The sequence below is a fragment of the Quercus suber genome, unplaced genomic scaffold (genome assembly GCF_002906115.3).
Source record: "Quercus suber isolate HL8 unplaced genomic scaffold, Cork oak 2.0 scaffold_1093, whole genome shotgun sequence".
NCBI lineage: Eukaryota > Viridiplantae > Streptophyta > Magnoliopsida > Fagales > Fagaceae > Quercus > Quercus suber.
In genome coordinates, this window is record NW_027070498.1 from 27543 (window position 1) to 50030 (window position 22488).

General features: G+C 32.9%; 1 long non-coding RNA gene across 5 annotated transcripts; it reads left to right on the forward strand.

Moving 5' to 3' along the window:
- Positions 1-1598: 1598 nt before the first annotated feature.
- LOC112037188 (uncharacterized) lies at positions 1599-5797 on the forward strand. 5 transcript variants are annotated; one of them, XR_010627308.1, is made up of 4 exons: positions 1599-1785; positions 1889-1987; positions 2549-2845; positions 3735-5795. It is a non-coding gene; the product is annotated as an uncharacterized LOC112037188 (long non-coding RNA). The 5 variants fall into 5 exon arrangements; XR_010627307.1 differs by having other exon boundaries at positions 1600-1785; positions 1928-1987; XR_010627311.1 differs by having other exon boundaries at positions 1601-1785; positions 2639-2845; positions 3735-5797.
- Positions 5798-22488: the final 16691 nt, after the last annotated feature.

Here is a 22488-nt window from a genome sequence, read left to right on the forward strand (position 1 = left end):
TCTCAAGCTGACCATCTAATTAGTCATATTATTATTATTATTTTTTAAAGTAAGCTTAGTTAGTCACATATTAAAATTTTTGCATAAATTTAATAATAGCTATGACCATTTTTTAAAATTTTTAATAAGATAGAACGTGTGATAATTTTTGTTGTGTGGTTNAAGGCTCTTGGCTATATATTTATATTTGGAAACCACAAAGTTTGAAGAAGATTTTTTAATGATCCATTATTATAAAGTCATACAAGTTACAAGGTTATTGTTTTAATTGATTGGTATTATATGGTGTATTTAGTAGAGACATCTGAGTTCAAAAAACCTCTCCCCCAACTATAAAATTATGAGAAAAAAATTGTAATTGTTTATAATCTTTAAAAAAATAAAAAGCATATGTAATTGCAAATAAAGTATTTAATAATTAAACTAATGACCCCAATGGATAGATGCTCATGAAATGGAAATAATTAATTTTTTTTTTTAGAAAAAAATTAATTCAATACTCGTTTTCCTTCTTTTACATGGCGAACTCTAATAAAATTATATAAAATATGACTTTTAAATATCAAATAATCAAATAATTATGTCAAAAACTTTCAACCTAGATATAAATACTTTCTTTAATATAAGAAAATAACATATGTTTTTTTTAGAAATAAAAAAATAACATAGTTACATCATGTCACAAACATATTTTATGTATATGTATGTTATATATAGATACATACATATATGTCTGTATAGGTTATTCTTTGAATATATATATATATATATAGAGAGAGAGAGAGAGAGAGAGAGAGAGAGAATCAAATAAAAGAAAAACAAGCTTGCACCTTGCCGGTTGTCTTCTTACAAAAGTCTTTATGCTTGATCTAAAACGCTGTAAATTAGTCTCCCCAACCTGTTTTAATTTTGAGTTTTTAGATAAGGAAGGATTGAGAGTGGGATTTATACCAAATATAAATGTAAGTTACTAAAGCACGTGTGATAATTTTTGTTGTGTGGTTTTTTTTTTTTTTTTTTGAGAATGTTGTGTGGTGATTTTTATTGAGTATATGTAATTGTTTTTTGTTCTTAAATTTTATTTCATAGCTTATTAATATTAGATTCTTAATACTTTACACTCATTAATTCACTTAAATATATAGATGTGTTTTTTTTTTTTTGATGAGAAAATATATAGATGTGTTTGATTCATGTACAATTACAAAATGCATGACAAAATGGTAATTGCCAGTCAAAGATGGTAATTAATTAAATTTTTCTTCTTTTATTTTTTTATTTTTTTCCTTAAAATAAATTTGTCTTATTTTATTTTTCCCACCCAAAATTTCTCAAAAATTTGTTCCCCCTCAAAAAACCAAAACGTTAGGATAAAGAATAATTATTACGTTAAGAATTTAAACTTCTTTTATCAATTTTTTTTATTAAATTACATTCTTATCAAAAAGGTATCAGAACGAAAACCAAAAAGAAAAAAAAATGCCTATACCATGTCACGCCTAGGAAAGAAAAAGAAAAAACAAAAGTAGAAAAAAAAGGAGGATTAGCACAAAAATAAATAAATAAATAAAGAATTAGAATTCAAAAAAAAAAAAGGATAAAAAAAAAGGAAAAAGTTAGGGTTTTTTCTTACCCTATCACATTTTCAGCCGCCTCACTCTCTCTTCCTCATCCTTACCTTCAGGTCTCTCTCCCCTTCACATCTCAAATCTTCACAGAGAGAGAGAGAGAGAGAGAGAGAGAGAACCCTAGAGGGAGCAACCAAAGGAGGATGCTACAACTAAGGTACGTCGTCGTTTTCGTTTACCTTTACTCTCTTCACTTTCTAAAATTTCGATTTTTCTAGGTTTTCGTAACCTAATCTATCGCTATAATTGTTTCCTTTTAGCTTAATTTTCTTTACCCTTTGTTTGGTTTCCGAGAAAAGGAGAGAAAATTTGAGAGAACCTGAAAATTTCTGGCATTTGAAGACTTGAGAAAAAAAAAGGTATGTCTTTGCGGTCTAAAATGTGTTATTTTTCTTGTATTTAATTGTTGAAGCTTCGTTGATTTGTTTTTGGCTTTGAAGCTTAGCTTAGGTTTTGTTTGATTTGACTGAAAAATTATCCCAATTTTATTAATAGGGTTTCATCAACTGAAATGTATGGTTTTTCATATATTTAATTGTTGAAGCTTCAATTTTTTTTTTTTTTTGGTTGGGCTTCGAAGCTTAGCTTAGGTTTTGTTTGGTGTGACTGAAAATTATCTAAAAAATCCCAATTTTATTTTAAAGCTTGGGGTTTTGTTTGGTGTGAAAATCTCTCTCTCAGTAATCCATGGATAACTCGTATGATTTTTGTGCCTTTAAAACGTCTTAAAAAAAAAAAAAAAAATCATATTTAGCAAAATTTGATTTCTTCAATAGTAAAAATGGTAATTAGGAATAAAAAAAATAGTACTTGTCTGCTTTGTGGGGCTAAACTTTTTATTTGTTGTTACCAAGAAGAAAAAAGTACATTGTATTCAGATGGTCTTTAATTGCTGACTTGTCCTGTTGTTCCATGAGCAGATAATATTCCTGTGCTTGCTATAGTGGTTGCATATTTAGCCATTATATCATACTCTTTATGAAGACAAACATGACTGTGCTTTTATCTAGGGAGTCATCACATCATGGAGCTTCTGATGGTGGGTCTTCAAGAAATTCTCAGGACGGGCAAGAGGAATCAGGTCACTGGTATATGTCCAGAAAGGAAATGGAAGAAAATTCACCATCAAGAAGAGATGGGATTGACCTGAAGAAAGAAACATATTTATGCAAGTCGTACTGCACATTTTTGTAGGATTTGGGAATGAGGCTAAAAGTGTAAGTCCATAATTATCAACTATTTTCTGTTTTCTTACAAAATATTTTACTAATAATATGCTACACTTCTGGTTTCTTGTCAGTTTCAGTTCGATATGATTACAATCTGATGTTGATTTGAGTTTTTAGTTAAATTGCAAAAAGAAAAAGAAAATAAAAGTTATTTACTTGATGCATTGTTATTTTATTGGATATTTTGTTCCAGTAGAGTTGAAGGTCCATGATCTATCTATGTTAAATTTAGGACAAAATATATTTAGCGAAAAAAAGATAAATTATATATTTGGTCCTTATCTTTTAGGCTATTTGTCAATTTACTCATCGACATTTTAAATGTGTCAATTTGGTCTCGAATAGTGATATTAAAATATTATTTTTTATGCCATCTAAGTTGCCACATGAGATGCAACTTGGCCTTAATTTAAAAAAAAAAAAAAAAAAAACAAAAATCTAGTTAAATTGTATTAGTTGGAAGTAACAAATTATGGAAAAACTAATAATGCTTGTATAGCATATAATTCTAAATATCAGTTCTCATCATCAAGTAGTGTTGAACTGAAACAATGGCAAGGCTAAATCCATTTTCCTTCACCATAAAAGAATAACCATTAATGAAAGCTGTGAACTTTGAGTGGAAAATGGATTTTGCTATTAGTTGAAATGACAAACAAAATTTCTACGAACCCATATACAAACTAATAATGCTTGTATACAATATAATTCCATAAGCTTGTGATGTGTTGAATCTAGATAGAGTTAAATCTTCAACTTATTGTTTCTAAAAATGGAATTTGTGATTTCACCATGTTTGTGTGAAATTTTTTTCACTTTCCTTGGACTTTGCTATATATCTGGAAGTAACTTTAACTCTGTTTCTCCCTTCTGGCAGAGTGTTGAGCAAATTGGAAATAGAGCTGACAGTTTGAGTATAGGAGTGGATGAACTTTTCTTATATTCTAATACTGAGATTGAGGTGCTTGATTCTGGACTTGACGTTTTTTATTTATTTATTTTAATGATTATTTTAATTTCAACCAATCATGTTGCTTGTACTCAAATCATTCTAATGATTTATGTATATGTAAGATATTAGCATCAAGTGGCAGAAAAAAGACAAGTTATATTAAATCCAATATATAATGTTATAAATGCTAAGTGAATGTTTGAAGGGGACATTGATGCAAAGTGAAAACTCTTGTTGATTTAAGATGAGATGCAATCTGACTTATGAAAAAAGAAAAAAGAAAAAGATTTTATTTTTTTCATTTAATGTTAAACATATATCAATTTAAGAGCAATAATGGATAATAAAGTAAATTCATGACTAATAAATGATGTTTAGAAATTAGAATACAAACTAAGAATGAGATTCAAAAGTGTAAATAAAAGATAATTAGATAAGTGTTCAAGATTGAGACTAAAAAGAAATAAAAGATAAGTGTCCCTCCCATGTACTGCAATTTTTCAAAAAAATAAAAATAAAAATAAAAGGAAATGGCTGGAGTCTCCCAGATGTGTCCTGTGTCCGACACAGGTACGGCACACCAATTGAAGTGTCCATGCTTCTAATTATGCTTCTAATCAATGTGGGATTATTGCGCCCTCTTATTATGCTTCTAATCAACGTGGGATTCTAAAACCAACAAGTAAACCTCTAAGTTTATCCCCTCATGGGTTGGACTTAACAATTTCCCCTCCAGCCCATGTGATGTCTTCATTAGTATCCCTTTTTGTACTTTCTTTGCTCCCTTTTGTTGGGAAAGGGAGCTCCCTAATGTCCTTAACAAAAGATACGTTCTTCATGCTTTCACTGGATTTCTTTATTCTATTCCCCTTTATTTACCTTTGAATATTACAATCTAAGAGGCCAGCTAATTTTTGCCGGCTAGGAATTATATATAACTACTAGAAGAGTGATTAGATGGAGGGTACTTGATTGTTATACTATTCATATGGACATGATAAATGGATTTTTGGTATATTATTTTGATAAGTTACATTCCACCCTAATTATAGTAACCAGCATGTAATGTCTTTTTTTTTTCCCCCGGTTTTTGATATGGCAGTTAGCACTATAACACTATTAGAAGTGTTCAAATATTTTTAATTCCTTTGATCATGCTATTTTCTTTTTGGGTTTGTCTTATAATTTGCTGTTTAAGGGTTGTTTAAAAGAAAAGACTTTTTTGTTTAATGGGGGTCTTGGAAAACAAATGGGTTCTGGCCTTCTTAATCTTGTTCTGCCCTTGTGTGAACTTGTAGTTCATGTCAAGAGCTTTTGGTTCTTTGTATCTTGTTAGTGAGTGGGGTACCCTTCTTGTTCTGGACTTCTTAATCGTGTTCATTGGAAGTTGGAACTGTAAAGGGATGTTAAAATCTTAAAGATGATGTTTGGTCATTTTACTTATGGTTCAAACTAAAGTGGGAAAAAGTAGTATTAGTTACAATAATTGAACCTTAGGAAAAACCCAAGTGAGAGAAAAGATATTTGGCAAGGCATTGAGTGAGATGCCTAGAGGGCCTACTGTGAAGATTGCACTTTTTACTCAAACTTTGGTACTCTGTATCTTGTTGATGGGTGTGGTACAACTTCTTAATCTAGTTTCCTTCACTAGTTCACTAGTTTTTTGGTTCTCAAACTTGCTCCTCTTTTTCTTTTTGATGATACAAAAAAGCTCATTCAAAATATTGTCTAGACCTGGCAAATGGGTTGGGTTAATCCATGAAAGCATATGGTCATCTTAGGGAAGGGGAACTATGGAAGTGTGTGTCATAAAATTGGGGTTTTGATTGCAAGTTTTAGAATTTGAGATGCAATGTTATAACACCAACCAGCTATCAACATATTCAAGATTCAATCTTGAATTTGATTGAATTGAGTCAACCAATAGAAGCTTATTGCTTATTTTTGATGTTGTAAAGCAATTTTGGATTCCAATATTTGATATTGTTGTGTCCTAATTATTGCCTTTTTTTTTTTTTTGTATGTAGGATTCTTCCTTGGCAACCAATGATGCTGTCATATCTTCACTGAATTACCATTCCTAATTCGCCTATGGTAACCTCTTTGAATAACATCCCTACCTCTCAAAATACTTTTCCAAGCATAGCAACTAGCTCTAGTATTTTTAGCTTCCTTAATAGTAATATTTGGAAAAAAAAAAAAAAAAAAAGAACTTTAAATACCTTACAGAAAAAGGAAGGTTTATTATGCAATAATTGCCATGTTTGTTTACTAGCAAAGAATCATTAAAAAGAGCCAAGTCTCTAAATCTCATACCTCCCTCCATTTTTGACTTTGTCATCTCATATGACTTAAACCAATGGATTTTTCTTCGATCACCTCGCTATCCCACCAAAAAATTTTCATTAAAGCTCCTATTTCATGAGAATCATGACACAAGCAAATTGGTAATTTAAAACACCTCATGGAAAAAGCTGGAATAGCCTAAATGATGGCCTTAAGAAGAATTTTCCATCCAACTTGAGATAAGAGTTTACCTTCCTAGCCTTGCAATTTTCTCAAATTATTTCCTTAATGTAATTGAAACTTTCCTTTCGACTCGTGCTCAAGAGTCAAAAGCATGTTTGGTAAGCCAGAAAAAGAAAAAAAAAAAAAATATATATATATATATATGTATGTATATATATGTATATTCAAGAGAAAAAAAAAAAAAAAAAAAAAAAAAAAAAAAAAAAAAAAACAACAACGTGTTTGGAATGATAGCTAATAAAACAATTTTTCAATACAAAAAAGGGTCATTTATATTTATATTGATATTCAATAATTTCTCTAATTAGTATTTTTTAAAATATCCATTTTTTAACACAAAAATGACCGGATCGATTTAGTCCAATATTATCCAAAACTATCATTTGCAATACTCCTTATTTACCGTCAAATTATAGACTTCAATAGTAAAAATAAAATTTTTAAAAAATCCTTCGTTCTTTTCCAATATTGTTATTCAAAGACTTCATCACAGATCAACTTATGTCCCTTATCCTAAAAAAAAAAAAAAAAAAAAAAAAAANACGTTCCTCCAATCCAACAATCTCCTGCTCTCCAAAAATCATTAGTTGCATCCCATCAACCAAGCAGCTTATAAGTTATATGTTGGTGTTTGAGGACCTTTTGTGTACAAAGAACCACATTTGAGCAATCACATTTTTTGCTAGTGTTGAAAATTAAGTTTGATTATCACAAGTGGTATACCTCATCTTTTCTTTTGTTAATTTTATTATGATGGATATAGACAATGTTATATAGTTAATATAATGTTGTGTACAAAGGATCACATTTTTTCTTTTGTTATGTATTTGATAATATATATATATATATATGTTAATATTATGTTAGTTTGGAGACATTTGTGGTGGTATTGTGTTAGTAGAGTTAACTATTACAAGATCTTTGTAATAGGTTTGAACAATATATTTGATGCAAATAGTGGTTTAAAAGCCTATTCAAAAAAAAAAAAAAAAAAATCTATAGCAGCGGTCAAAAAGCGCCGCAATAGGTGCACATTTTATATTTTAAATGAAACCCTATAGCGGTGTTTATTGCCCGCCGCTATAGGTTCAAGTATATAGCGGCGTTTCCACCCGCCGCTAAAAGTGCAATTAATCTGTTTTATTTGATTTCCTATAGCGGTGCCGTGTGCCCGCCGCTAAAGGTGGACACAATAGCGGCGGACATAACCCGCCGCTAAAAGTCAATCAACATGAATTTGAAAATCGTATGACGACGGTTTTGTGCCTGCCGCAATAAACCAAAACCGCCGCTAAAAGGTGTATCTACAGCAGCGCTTTTTATTACTGCCACAATAGATTTATAGCGGTACCGCAATGGTGGCGGGAAGAACCGCCGCCAAAGGTCAAATGTACTTTAGCGGCGGTTTTTAAGGCTTTAGCGGCGCTTTTTGGCCTGCCGCAATAGGTTTTTTTTTGTGCCCATCATGCGGAAAGGCCAGTAGAGGAAGTCCTCAGATTCCTTATGTGATAGTAGGTTTTTCTTGATTATCTCACTTTTTGGGGAGCAATAATACCATCAATCAAGCCATGGTCCCATTGCCTTAACTCAGGATCAATCAAACTTGCAATTGTATTCTCTTCCATGGACGTCACAATTGGAGAAGAAACTTTTGGGGGGTGCTTCCTTGGCAACCAATGATGCTGTCATATCTTCACTGAATTACCATTCCTAATCGCCTATGGTAACCTCTTTGAATAACATCCCTACCTCTCAAAATACTTTCCAAGCATAGCAACTAGCTCTAGTATTTTTAGCTTCCTTAATAGTAATATTTGGAAAAAAAAAAAAAAAAAAGAACTTTAAATACCTTACAGAAAAAGGAAGGTTTATTATGCAATAATCCATGTTTGTTTACTAGCAAAGAATCATTAAAAAGACCCAAGTCTCTAAATCTCATACCTCCCTCCATTTTTGACTTTGTCATCTCATATGACTTAAACCAATGGATTTTTCTTCGATCACCTCGCTATCCCACCAAAAATTTTCATTAAAGCTCCTATTTCATGAGAATCATGACACAAGCAAATTGGTAATTTAAAACACCTCATGGAAAAAGCTGGAATAGCCTAAATGATGGCCTTAAGAAGAATTTTCCATCCAACTTGAGATAAGAGTTTACCTTCCTAGCCTTGCAATTTTCTCAAATTATTTCCTTAATGTAATTGAAACTTTCCTTTCGACTCGTGCTCAAGAGTCAAAAGCATGTTTGGTAAGCCAGAAAAAGAAAAAAAAAAAATATATATATATATATATATATATGTATATTCAAGAGAAAAAAAAAAAAAAAAAAAAAAAAAAAAAAAAAAAAAACAACAACAACACAACGCAAAAAAAAAAAAAAAAAAAAAAAAAAAAAAAAAGATCCGTTCAATTACCCATTATTTCAAATCCACATATATATTATTAAAGATTAAATCTATCCATAAAAAAATCAATTATTTTTTCCCAATTTCATTCTATGTTCAAATTATATATTTAAACTTAAAGTTGAAAACCAAGTCCTTCTCTTTGTATAATTCTATCCAAAAGAATTACATAGTGTTAAATTTATATCAAGCTATATATAGTTTTTTTTTTTAATATTTTGATTTTAAACTCTTATTCTTAACTCAATTTAAAGATAATAGATGCATATGAGTGGGAGAATAGAATGTTTGACATATATTGCAAAGAAAAATCATGAGTTACGAGAACCACAAGACCAACTCCTTGAGAGTTGTACTTGTTCTTAGTTAGTGATTGCATGTTTTCACCGTATGTTTATTTTACCTATAAAATTTACAATATAAAGAGACTTAGTTCATGCTATCTATATGGGCAGAATTTGGATTCAAATTCTCCCGTTTCGCTTGTTGAAGAACAAAAAAGTCACAATAGATGTAATTTAAGATTTTTATTTTATGAGAAGTAAAAAGTACTAAAAAGAGTAAAAAACTTTTGTAAGACAAATGAGGTGAATTAAGAATAATGCTTGTGCCACAACCTTTCCTTGCCGATTCCGCCCATTCCTAGGATTTCCTTTGGTTCCTCTCTTTCCTCTATCCTCTGATCTTTAGTAAAAAATTCCGACTGTTTGTTGTTCTTCTTCCATTATTATAAAGAGTGAGAGGAGATGAAAGAGAGGGAGAGTTGAAAGAAGGTTTTGGGTTAGGGGTGATGGGAAAGAATGACTGGTTTTAATTGAAATCAAATTCTTTCCTAGTCCCCTAAGACCAATGTTTTCTTTCAGTTCCCCTCCCTTTCTCTTTTTCATGGTTTGAGTCACCATTTTGTTTTGTGGTAACATTGGCTTTTCTTTTGTCTTTCATTTTGTTTATGTACTTATTTATGTTATTTTGATTGACCAAGCTTCTCTATGTTGATTTTTGGAGTTTTCATTTGTTTCACAGGTTAAGCATTTTGTGGTTGGATCTGTGGGTTGTTGCAGGGAAAGTTTGTTTCTTGGTACTTAGAAGAAGCTTAATCAGGTTTCTCTTTAAAAAATCTAAACTTTTTGTCTAAGGCTGTAAGAAATAATAGCTACAACTACAGTCATCTGCAATGATACAAAATCACAACTCTGTTGTTCTGTTTTATTCAAAGTCTATGAAGTTTTGTGATGGTAACCATAGTTGGGACTCATAGTATAGACTGTAATAATCAATTTATGTAAGCCTTTCTTGGGTTGTTATAATAATCCATTAAGGATCTGTATAGTTTGGAAACTTAAAAAAGTGTTTTTAGACTTGATTCTTTTGCAAAAATAGTTTTGTAGATTTGATGAATGATCAATTAACCCAAATTAATAGCCTTATAGCCTCATGTAAAACAAATTGGGTAGCAAAGCCTTGAACACAAAGACTTCTTTAAAATTATCCAGAGTAAAATACTATGCAAATTGTTGGTTGTTGAGGTTGATTTTAATATCTTTTGTTGGCCATGAATTTATCTCATTCAAATGAGAAAGGGCTTCTTGAATCTTGTCTCAAGAAACAAAGTGAAACAATGAAGCTTGCATTTTGTTCTATTAATTAATGTGGTGCTTTTGAAAAACAATCTAAACTAGCTAAATGGACTCAATATTCTTCCTGATTGTAGTCCATAACTATCTATAACAGTAGGATTGGCCATTGAGCCCTCATTTGGGGGTGTCAATAAAGATGAAGACTACGACAACATAGCATTTTTAATGATATCTAACTCACAACCATTTAAAAAGAATTTACATTTTTACAAGGATATATATTTTTCTGAAAACCCCTTGATTATTCAGACCCCCACAGACCCCCACATAAGTATACATAAATATATGACATAAAAGGATCATACTGATTTTATTATTATTTTTTTTTTTCAATTTTTTCTTAAGAATCAAGTTTGTAATGATATTCGGGTACATATTTTTAGGTTAACTATGCTCGCCATTAACAATTACCTGCTATCTTTTTTTAACAGGTGCCTTTAAAATATTTGTGAATGACTTAAAAAAAATTAATATCATTTTTATGGATAATATTAAAAACTATTGAAAAAGATCAATTTCTTTTTTTCTTTTTTCATAATAAAGTGTCTTTCTCTTTCTTTTTCGGTTAATAAGTTGGGTCATTCGATGCCTGTGAGTTTCAGGGAAAATATTTTTCAGCTAGTGTGAATGCATCTTTGTATTGTACTAGTTAAGTGTTGTAATTCATGAATAAAAATTAAGATTGATAAAACTATTTATAAATAGGTCAGGATCTTGTGATTCAAAAAAAAATATAAGTCAAGATCCTGTCAATTTGAGCCTACTTTATAATTAAGATTTATATTTTTACTATTTTTAATTGAATAATGTATTTAAAAATTTAAATGCATGTTACATTTTCAAAATTTGTATTAAGTTAAAATTTATAAATAAATAAAAAAGCAGTAATATTTAATTTCAAAAAAAATTTCGTTCGAAATTTATAAAATTCACAACTTTCTTTTTTATTAAAATTTAGTATGAAAGCCAATGTAGTAACCAATTAGGGTGACACATGCTACCTCTTGAATGAGGAAATTAAGATAAAATTTTTATTTGAAGAAGTTTGAAACTATATACATAAAAAATGTAAGTTATACAAAGTTAATCACATTTGTATATGGTAGCTATTTAACACATATATGGTATCTATTTAACATATGAATATTTATTTTACTATAATATATAGTTTCTTAGTACTTATTTGCTAAAGACAATATTCACTCATTAAAAACTTCTAAAAATGATAACAAATATCATCATCTTCCAACAATAAGCAACTGATTTTTGTTAAAACATTGTCACAATATTTAAATTTTCATAATGAATGATGTTATATACTACAATTAAAACTCTTCATCAAATATTTTATTTTAACTTTTAAATAATTGACACTTGAGCAATTGTAAAAATATTATGACGAAAGCAAGATGTCTTAACATTTTCACAAGAGAAATATTATGTCTATAATATTTTCATAATTAATAATAAATAATAGGTTGTTACAAGTTGTCACTACAAAAATCTGGGCCTATAGCCGCGTTTGAAAAACGCGGCTATAGACCCGAAAAACGCGGCTACAGGCTGGAGCCGCGTTTCCTGTAGCCATTCGAAATTTATAAAATTCACAACTTTCTTTTTTATTAAAATTTAGTATGAAAGCCAATGTAGTAACCAATTAGGGTGACACATGCTACCTCTTGAATGAGGAAATTAAGATAAAATTTTTATTTGAAGAAGTTTGAAACTATATACATAAAAAATGTAAGTTATACAAAGTTAATCACATTTGTATATGGTAGCTATTTAACACATATATGGTATCTATTTAACATATGAATATTTATTTTACTATAATATATAGTTTCTTAGTACTTATTTGCTAAAGACAATATTCACTCATTAAAAACTTCTAAAAATGATAACAAATATCATCATCTTCCAACAATAAGCAACTGATTTTTGCTAAAACATTGTCACAATATTTAAATTTTCATAATGAATGATGTTATATACTACAATTAAAACTCTTCATCAAATATTTTATTTTAACTTTTAAATAATTGACACTTGAGCAATTGTAAAAATATTATGACAAAAGCAAGATGTCTTAACATTTTCACAAGAGAAATATTATGTCTATAATATTTTCATAATTAATAATAAATAATAGGTTGTTACAAGTTGTTATTGGTGGACAAAAAAATAATTTTATTGCTAAGTTTAAATTAGAACTAATAAAAATTTACCACCTACAATTTATTATAAAAGTGTTGTAAAAAAATGTTGTGGATGTTGCACTTTTTTTTTTACAATACATTTATTTTTAGTTGTGGTTGGTTCCAGTATGATATTTTATTTTTACCTATAAGAAATTAACACCTCAACAATTGTTAAAAATATTGTGATAATTTGTCGTGTTAAGCTCATATGTATATAAAATAAAAATGAAAAAAGAGTTGGACATACCTCTATTTTAATGGACAAGGTGATGTCAAGACAAGGATTCCAAAATGTGGAAGATGTAAAGTGGCAAGTCGGTATAAACTTGGACACCAAATGACAACTCTAAAGTTCCATTGGCAAAAAAAATAAATGCATTGGTCAAGGTACAAGAGTAGAAAGGCTGATAGCCATGTGTTCAATGTAGGTCAAAGCCCTTAATATTGATCATAATTGTTTATACACCATTGAAGAATGCATGGCTGCCTCAGAATGTTCAAAGGTAATATTGCTACTATAAAGGCTTCTAGTGCCAAGAATGCCTTTCTACAAACAAAGCTATAGTTTATCAAGTTGCACCATTCTGCAGAAGCAAAATCAATTCATCCAAAATCAACACATGATTAAGAAATACAATATATGGAAACTTAATTAATGATGCTGATATTGCAGCAGCTTGGTTCTTATAAGATTATTATAATTAAATAGAGAGTGACAGTGTTCTATTACCTAAAGTACTCCGAAACATCTTCATCTCTAAAAGTGCTGTCAGCTGGAAAGGTCAAGTATATTCTGCCTAGAAGCTGAGTTCGCCTTTTCTGCAGACACCATTGCCAAAAAATCATTCCTTTCTGGTCGGCACTGGCCAAATTTATAAAAATCTTCCCCCATCATGAAGGCTGCTGCTGCGGCTGCCTCCGCTCTAATACAATGCATCACCAACAAAATACATCAATAACCAATCCGAAGCTAAAACAAACTAAATAAATCAATAACCCTTTGTCCTCAAACTCAAAATTAAAGCTTAAAAAACGAAAATGGGTCTTCACCAATACATCAATTTGANTGGGTCTTCACCAATACATCAATTTGAACAAACAAACTCCAAATTACAATAACCTTCATATATTACTAAAACAGAGACAGTAAGTTAAAAGGAGCAAAATGGGTCATATCTCAAGAGTGTCCATGCGCACAAAAGGAGGAAAAAAAACAAAAAAAAAAAAAAAAAAAAAAAAACAAAACAAAAACAAAACATAATAATATAATTGATTGGATGGGAGAAAAATAGATGGCCTTGGCCACTCCAAGCCAGGCCCAAGGCCCACGCCGAGGACGCATAAGGGGTCCGTGGATGAGAGCACAAGGATCAATCTCCGAGGAACTTTTTCGAGGATGGCCCCATCCTCGGGCGTCCGAGACCTCAGAAGAACACTAGCACCACCCCACCAAAGGAGACTCCTTGAATATCTGAGGAGGAGGGGTCCAGTGCCACGCGTCAGCGAAGGAGCAAGCCTTAGGCGAGCTGTCACCTCTATAATGAGCTCACCTACCCCCCTGCCGCATTAATGGGGATGTAAGCCTAGACAGGGAACATTGTCTGTGACTACTTAGTACGATAAGGCCTCTGATGGGACGACGGTCAGAGGAGAGGCAATGTGATGTCAACAAAAGGAAGAGGATAGGAGGAAGAGAAATGATAGAAAGCAGGAGCAAAGCAATTAGGGGAGAGGAGGAGGGAGAGAAGACCTCCTCGGACAAGGGCGAGGAGCTACCTTAGGTAAGTGGCTTCATCCCTTCAATGAGAAAAAAGGTTGTATCGTTGTAGTCTGTTAGGGCCTAAACTTCATCCCACTCTCTAAAAATGTATTGTTGGGGCCTTTCTAAAGAGTCCCTACAATTGGCGCGTCTGTGGAGAGATTAGTGCACTGGAGCGTGCAACGACGATCTCCTAAGAGTCTAGTTTACGGAAGGTTGGTAGCGACGCATCAAAAAAAAAAAAAAAAGAGAACATTGCAAAAAATAGAAGATTCAACAAAAAATAGAGGAAACATTATATTATTTGTATTAAATACAGAACAGAGGCTAAGGCAGGCTTGTTTTAAAGTCAATTCTACAAACAGAGGCCCAGCGGACCTGTTCTAAAACTAGCTAGAGGAAAGGGGCTAGGCAGCCTGTTAATGCTACCAACAACTCCTTGCCGGTGCGGCGGAGCTGGAACAAAGAGAGAAGCCGAGCAAGGGCCCGGGAAGCCCTCCCCATGAGTTCCCTTGATTCTCTCCAGCCTCCGAAGGTTGGCCGTTGGAGACGGCAACACTCGGGCACCAGCCATGACATGAGTTCGCGCGCTCCTCGGCAGGGGTGGCCCCGAGGAGGAACGTTAGGTACTTCAGGGACTCCCTCCTGGCCACCAGCACGGGACAATCAAGGGTACGCCAGACTTTGCCGCGCCGGAAGCTGTGGGGACCGGTCACGTACGGCTCTTGCCCTGTGTGTCCTCACACCCCCCAGGCGCCGCCATCTCTCCAACTCTGTCACAATCCTGGCAAGGTTTTGAAGGGCTCGGGGAGTGAAGACGTGTTCTAGTTGTGATTGGAGAGTTTATGGAGTTGGAGAGTTTCCCTCCAGAAAGCCTTATATAGAGTTGAAGACTAACCCAAATCCTCAATCCAGACCAAACAAAATCACCAACCAGAGACAAACCCAACACAAATCGAAGACAAACCCATGCATCGATGCTGCCTACGCTATCAACATCCTCGTCAATGCTTTGGTTTCCGATTACGCTACATCGTAAAGTGACAGTGAGAGAGGAGAGTGACGGTGAGTTTATCGGCAGCTTGGGACGGTTGGGTCAGGCCGGCGGCAGTGAATGAGGGAGATTGAGAGTGTGACGGTGAGTGATTTGGGGCCTTGGGACGGCTGGGTCAGGAGTGACTGAAAGAGGACGAGAGCTTGAGAGAGTTTTGGGAGAGTGAGAGGGACGGCTGGGTCAGGAGTGACTGAGAGACGATGAGAGCTTGAGTGATTTGGGAGAGGAGGCTGAGTGATTTGGGAGAGAAAGAGAGGCACGGAGTGAGAGCTGAGTGATTGTGATTTGGGAGAGGAGGCTGAGTGATTTGGGAGAGAGAGAGAGAGGCACGGAGTGAGAGAGAGAGAGAGGCACGGAGTGAGAGAGAGAGAAAGAAAGAATTTTTTAATGGGTGAAAAGAATAAAATAATATATATATTTTTTTTTTTTTGCTCTCATGAACAGTGCACATCTATTTATAGATATGCACTATAGCAGTGGAGCTAAAATTTTTAGATTTAGCTCCACTACTGCAGCAACCTTTTTGTATTTGTGGAGCTAAATTTTAATATTATACCTATATAACACCACTGCTGTGAGTGCTCTAACAGGTAATTCTATTGTACCCATTCAAAACAGAAAACAAACAAACAAAAAACCTTCTAATAATAATAATAATAACATTTTTTTGTTTTGAAAATGAATGGACTCAAATGATTTTTTAAAAACCAGTTTTATTTTTTGTTTTTTTTAGACTCTCGTTTCTTAGTTTGTTTGAAAACAACATTTTCAATAAATGTGCATGCGAATCATATCGCCATTTTGATTGTTTTATTAATGATGGGGAAATATGATAGGGTCGATGTTGTTACTGCTTTGATCCTGGGCCTTTCGGGATTGATTGTGGGGTATGATACAAGTTCCATTGATACTTCGATGCTGGACATCTTATTTGAATTCGCAATAGATGATAAACAAAGCTTTACCAACTCAGTCATTTCGTATTTCTATGTGGGAGCCATGTCTGGGGGCATTCTCTTTTGTTTCTTTTACGACTTCCTAGGTCCTAGGAAGACTCTCATCATTTCCGACGCCTTGTTTATCAGTTCTGCTACTTGCACATATTTCTCCATTAAGCCCTCTCTTCTTCTTGTTGGAAGGTTCTTTTTTGGTCTCGGGTTGGGCATCGCGACTCTGTCCTGCCCATTAATCATTTTTGAAACTAGTGCCATTAAGACGAGAGGGACCCTTATCGCCTGTAATGGGTTGATGATGGGCTTAGGGAGCTTCCTTTCCTATCTCTTTGACATTTTTGACAGCGGGGTAATCACTTTCTTGACCTGTTTAACAACTACCCTGCTCTTCTGAGTTTCTCGTTATTATTTTGATCGATGCATGTTGTCTTTTTTCTTTTTTTCTCAGGCTCCTAACATCTGGCGCATCAAATTGGGGATAATAGCACTTCCTGCTTTGTTGCAGGTGCTCCTCGTTGCAGTGTTGTCAATGTTTAGTAAGCTTTCGAAGGTTAGTAAGTTGTTCTGCTACTTTCCTGCTTTCTAAAGTTCCGTTGTAATGTCTTAACATTAGTTTTTTAATTATATGCAGCCATGTGTAGAAGTTTCATACCCCAATTGCGTAAGCTCCCTTTTTTTTGACTCCAACTTGAAGAACGCCTTGGCCGCTGCAATTTTTGTTCAGGCTTGCACTGAGTTAACCGGCATCAAGTATGTAACGCATTTGGCTTCTGATTTAGAGTTGTCATTCCTGCCTTTCTTAATCATATCTGGCTCCTTAATTGGAATGGTGTTAGTACACCTGTATTGCAGAAAAACCATGTTGGGTCTTTCCATTCCCTTCCTGGCTTTCATCCTTTTTTTTATGTTTTTTTCTTCGTCTGCCGAACAGCTCCTCATCTCCCTCTTCATCTTCATACACACAAGCTGTGTTGCCAGCATCTCCACTGTTTTTACAGTGGAGATTCTTCCCCCGCCCTTTAAAGGGTTCGGAGGGGGCATTACAGTATTTTTTCAGTACCTGCTAGGTTTTGGGGTGAGCTTCTTCATTGAAAATACTATAAACCTACTTGAGAATAGCACTGTCGCAATTGTTTTTGCTTCCCTCTCAACCTTTACCTCACTGATAATCATATTTTTCGTTCCTGAATCAAAATATGTATCCAACACTCTTCCCTCTCCTAAGCCATCCAAAGACCTCAATCCTATACACGAATCTCTCATTATCGACATCAAGAGCATCTCTGGCCCCCAACAAGCCCTAGGTGAGAGGATCAGACCCGTTAACAGGATGGACCAGTGCTTCCTGGAGTTGCAGGGTGATAGAGAGGAGGCTTACCATACATTCCGGAGGGTTATGTGTACCTTCGAAGATCCTTTTTTTGGTTTTTCAGCTCGTTTGCATGGTTGGGCTTCAAATCAAACCAATTTCACTAAGATGTATGCCTCCAAGTTCAGAGCTGATGAGGTCAACATGATGGAACTACTCTTGGGTGAGGACTTGATGGGGAAGGCCTTGATGAAGCTTTTCATGAAGAACTGGTTCCCTGCAAGTAGTGCCCTTTTGGAAGTGATGATCTTTCTCCTGCCCTCTCGTGCTGCAAACTCTAATGTTAGGAATTCTATTGCTCAGCTTCCATTTATGCACTATGGAAATAAAGTTTTGACGGTCGCTGTATCTGGCAAGAGATGGTCCCTGTATGTTAAAATTCTGCAGAGAAATAAAGTTTGGATGGGGAAGAGGCAGGAAACAATTGAGGATTTGCCTCGTGGTAACACAGTTGCCACGGTTGGTTTGGATCAATATGTAAAGAATGCTGCTTTGACAGATGAGAAGGAGGTCGTTGCACACCCAATCCGTGCCATGAAGTTATCGATGTCACCTCTCATGTGTGTAGCTGTTCAATGCAAGGTTGCATCTGACGTTCCCAAGCTTGTTGAAGGTCTGAAACGTTTAGCCAAAGCATATCCTTTGGTTGTCTGCAGTATTGAAGACTCTGGAGTGCATATCATAGCTGGTGCTGGGGAAGTCCACCTTGACATCTGTTCGAAGGATTTGCTGGATGATTTCGTGGGTGGAGCAGAGAGTACACGGTCTGACCTTGGTGTGTCCTTCCCTGAGACAGTCTTGGAGAAGTCTTGCCGTGTCGTGATGAGCAAGTCACCCAACAAGCACAACTGTTTGTACATGGAAGCACTCCCCATGGAAGATGGGTTTGCAGAGGCCATTGATGAGGACCATGTTGGTCCAAGGGATGATCCCAGAGGTCGTTCCAAAATCTTGTCTGAGGATTTTGCAAAGAAGATCTGGTGTTTTGGCCCTGAGACCACTGGCCCTAATATGCTTGTTGATATGTGTAAGGCAGTCCAGTACCTCATTGAAATGAAGGATTCTGTTGCTGCAAGGAAGGTGCATTGGCTGAAGAAAACATGAGAGGTATCTGTTTTGAAGTCTGTGATGTCGTGTTTCATGTGTTTGCAATGTCGAGGACAAGTGGATGAGGTAATCATGGCCGCAATAAGACATGATTATGCAGCAGCAGAAGATTATGCAGCAGAGGATAATCAACAGTACCCGAATATATTGTGATAAGCCTCACGTAGTAGTTGTTATTGTTTTGTTGTTATTGTTTTGAATTGTTATCGCACTGTTATTTGATATTCGAATATCTTGTAATAGGTTGAGCTTCCATCTTTGTACCTCGTCTAACGTCTGTTTATTAGTGAATCTTGTTCATTTCAATCGTGCTAATTTGTAATCTTTCTGTCCCAATGTGAATTATTTTCTCTTTTCTAACAAATTAGTTGTGTCGATCTTGATCTTCCAAGTAGCCCTTCCTCAGCCATACAATACGCATGCTTCCAACTTTTTGTTTTTTCGTGGTATGTAAGATTCAACTAATGTCTTACTTTTGCATGGCGTTTGCTTAAGATGACTCCAGATAATCTAAAGATGACTTAAGATAATCTAAAAGAAAAAAAATTTAACTACAATTTTCTTTATGTTTTTAACATGGAAATATATTTTGAAAATCTAGTCGTTAAATTATACGTTCTTATACTCTTAACACACATATCAAATTTTGTATCAATTTGATGTTATTTATTATATAATCCATAAACTTATTTTTTATGCATAAAATTACAAAAACTTACAATTTAAACAATTAATTGATCACATAATAATTGATCTTTAATATTTTCAAAAATGTTGCAAGCTGGAAGAGATAAGAAGAAAAAGTAATATAATTATGAATTTGTCAAAATTCACCACTAATAGAAAGCATGAAAAGATAAAGAGTAAGGAAACTCTCTTTTTTATTATAGAAAATCATGTTCAGATTTTTACTAAATTTTTATGGGACCGACATGCATATGATTCAACCTTAGCTCATACTGAGTACTTTTGTTACATCTAGGGAAAAAAAGACCATAATTTTTGTTGTCTTTCTTATTAGGGTCTTGGAAAGGGCTATATAATTTGATAATTTAGATATCTTTGCATCGGTCTGGGCCTATAGAATGAGTAATTTATTGACTTAAAATGCTATTGATAATTGGACTTCATGAATCAAAGACAAAAAGAATATATGGACTACTTCCTAGCATTGACCCTTAACCAAATATTATATATGCTAGCTATGACAATGGACCATATCATGAATTATCAAAGACCCACTTTTCTCTTTTTGCTAAAGCTGATACCCCCGAGTGCAATTTGGATTGAATCAAAGACCCACTTTTCTCTTCTTGGTGTTCAATTGGATAGGTCAGATTGCATGTGTAAGAACGACAAAATTTAGATATAAAATTTATTATATTTTAAAGCTACAACCTTACTCAATATGATCATTTTATTGAAGGTAAATTTTGACAAATTTATTGTTGGATTACATTTTTTCATGCTTAAAAAATTTCTAGAAAATTAAAAATCAATAGCTATGTTATCAATAAATTGTTTAAATTGCAAGTTTTTGTAATTTAAAATTTGCATAAAATATAATCTTATAGATCATGTTGTAAATAAGATCCAATTTGTACAAAATTTGACATGTGTATTAAGAGTGCAAAGAATATGCAATTCAACGGTTAAATTTTTGAAATATGTAGTAATGTTAATGATATTTGAATAAAGTTGTAATTTTAGGGTACAATTAATTTTATAGCTAAACTTTGTCGAGGAAAGAATGGGTTCATCAATTAGAATTCTTTTTCTTTTTCTTTTTCTTTTTTAATATAAGTTTAATAATTGGAATTCTAGATTACACAAGAAGACCCAATTAATTTTATTTTACAACAATCAATTATCTATACGATGGAACTCTATCAATTAAGGGATCCTATCTATTTTTATATCAGATAAAAATAGTATTACTCTACCATCATTTTTCTCATTTTAATTTTCAAGATTCTCATTCATTAGTGCAAAAAGAACAGGTCTTTAATGGGTTTGGTTTGGTTGAATTATTTGCGTTCCAAACCTTGGAAAAATATGGCCTTGTTCCATATGCTCAGAGACGACTCAACATCAATCGACTCTTGAGTCTAGGAATGAGTCTAGGATTCTAGCCAACACGGCATTCAAGAATTCCTAAAATTTTCTCTCTTTTTTACTTTCTTTCTATTGATTAAATTTTCCTAGTAGGTTCTCAACTAATTGATTCTTAGTTATTAACTAATAACCATTGTAGAAAATTAACAAGTACGTTTTCTTTTGCATTCTTATTGTATTACAGCCAATTGTTTATACTTTTATGTTAAGCAAAAAAAAAATAAATATATAAATAAATATCCTATAAAAACAAAATAAATAAATAAACCAATTGTTTTATTTGTTTGCTAAGAACTTTATAATTCAATGGAATAACTTCGTCTTTTTTTAGGAGAACAAAGATTCGAATCCCCTTTCCTCATTATTATAACTATCAAATTTTCAAAAAGAAAATTATTCAATTTGTTTTTAAAAATTATAATGATCACAATAAGATAGTACTCACTATCCTAATAGACCCTACTCATCCTTCAAGACTTCATCTTAGGGTTTGCTTGTTATGTTATATGTTTGTAAGATGAAATAAATTGAGATTTAATTAGGCGTATTTGAGAAACAACGTAGTTTTAAAAAGTTTTAGATCTACCATGTTTGATTGGTAATAAAATGGAGGGAAGGGAAAGATGAGAAGTTAAAATATTGACTTTCCATGGTTTGGTTGACTTGAGAGAAGAAAAAGGAAGATGTAAGGGATTCAATGCAGATTCTGATGGGATCAAATAGTGGTTCATGTACCTTATCTTCTACAAACACAAAAAGAAGAATATTTCTGTATTTTGGATCTAATTGAATTGTGGAATGAAACATTTTCTATGGGGCGCCCACAATCCCATATTGGATGAAAGAGAGGGAGAGAGTTATTAAGGTTAGACTAAAATAGACTATTGGCTCTTAAAGTTTGAGGTTTTCATTTTGGTCTTTTATGTATGATTTTAGTTTCATATTGGCTTTTTATATTTTAATTTGTTTTCATTTTGACTCCTCATGTATGCTTCAATTTTCTGTTTGGCCAAACATCAAATTAATTTAGTTTTTTATTTGGCCCTTCATGAAAATGAAAATTTTAAAGCATAAAGGACTAAAATGAAAACAATCTCAAACTTTAAAAAAAAAAAAAAATTAGAAGAATTAAAAATCAAATACAGACTTTAGTCTTAAGCTTCTTTTTTTTTTTTTTTTTTTAATATGATATAAAGTTACTGAAATACCCTTAACTTCTTCTCATATACAAGGGCGCAAAGGTAAATCTCATATTTTTCTTTTCCCCTAGTATTACAAGCCAAAAAAAAAAAAAAAAGGTAAGGTAATTCTTTTTCCATTGCATCTTTTTAGCTCTTCCCTCTCCCAAGCTACAACCAAATATGGTATAAAAGAATAAATTAACCTAATTTTCTAAGATAAGCGGAAAGAAACAAACACTAATTAACTTTACAATTTTTCCAAAGTAGTATCTTCAAAAAGAAAAAAAATTCTCTCCAATAATTAATACACACATTTTCTAATATTCCTTTTATTTTCTCGAAAAGGCTTCTTTTTTTTTTTTTTTT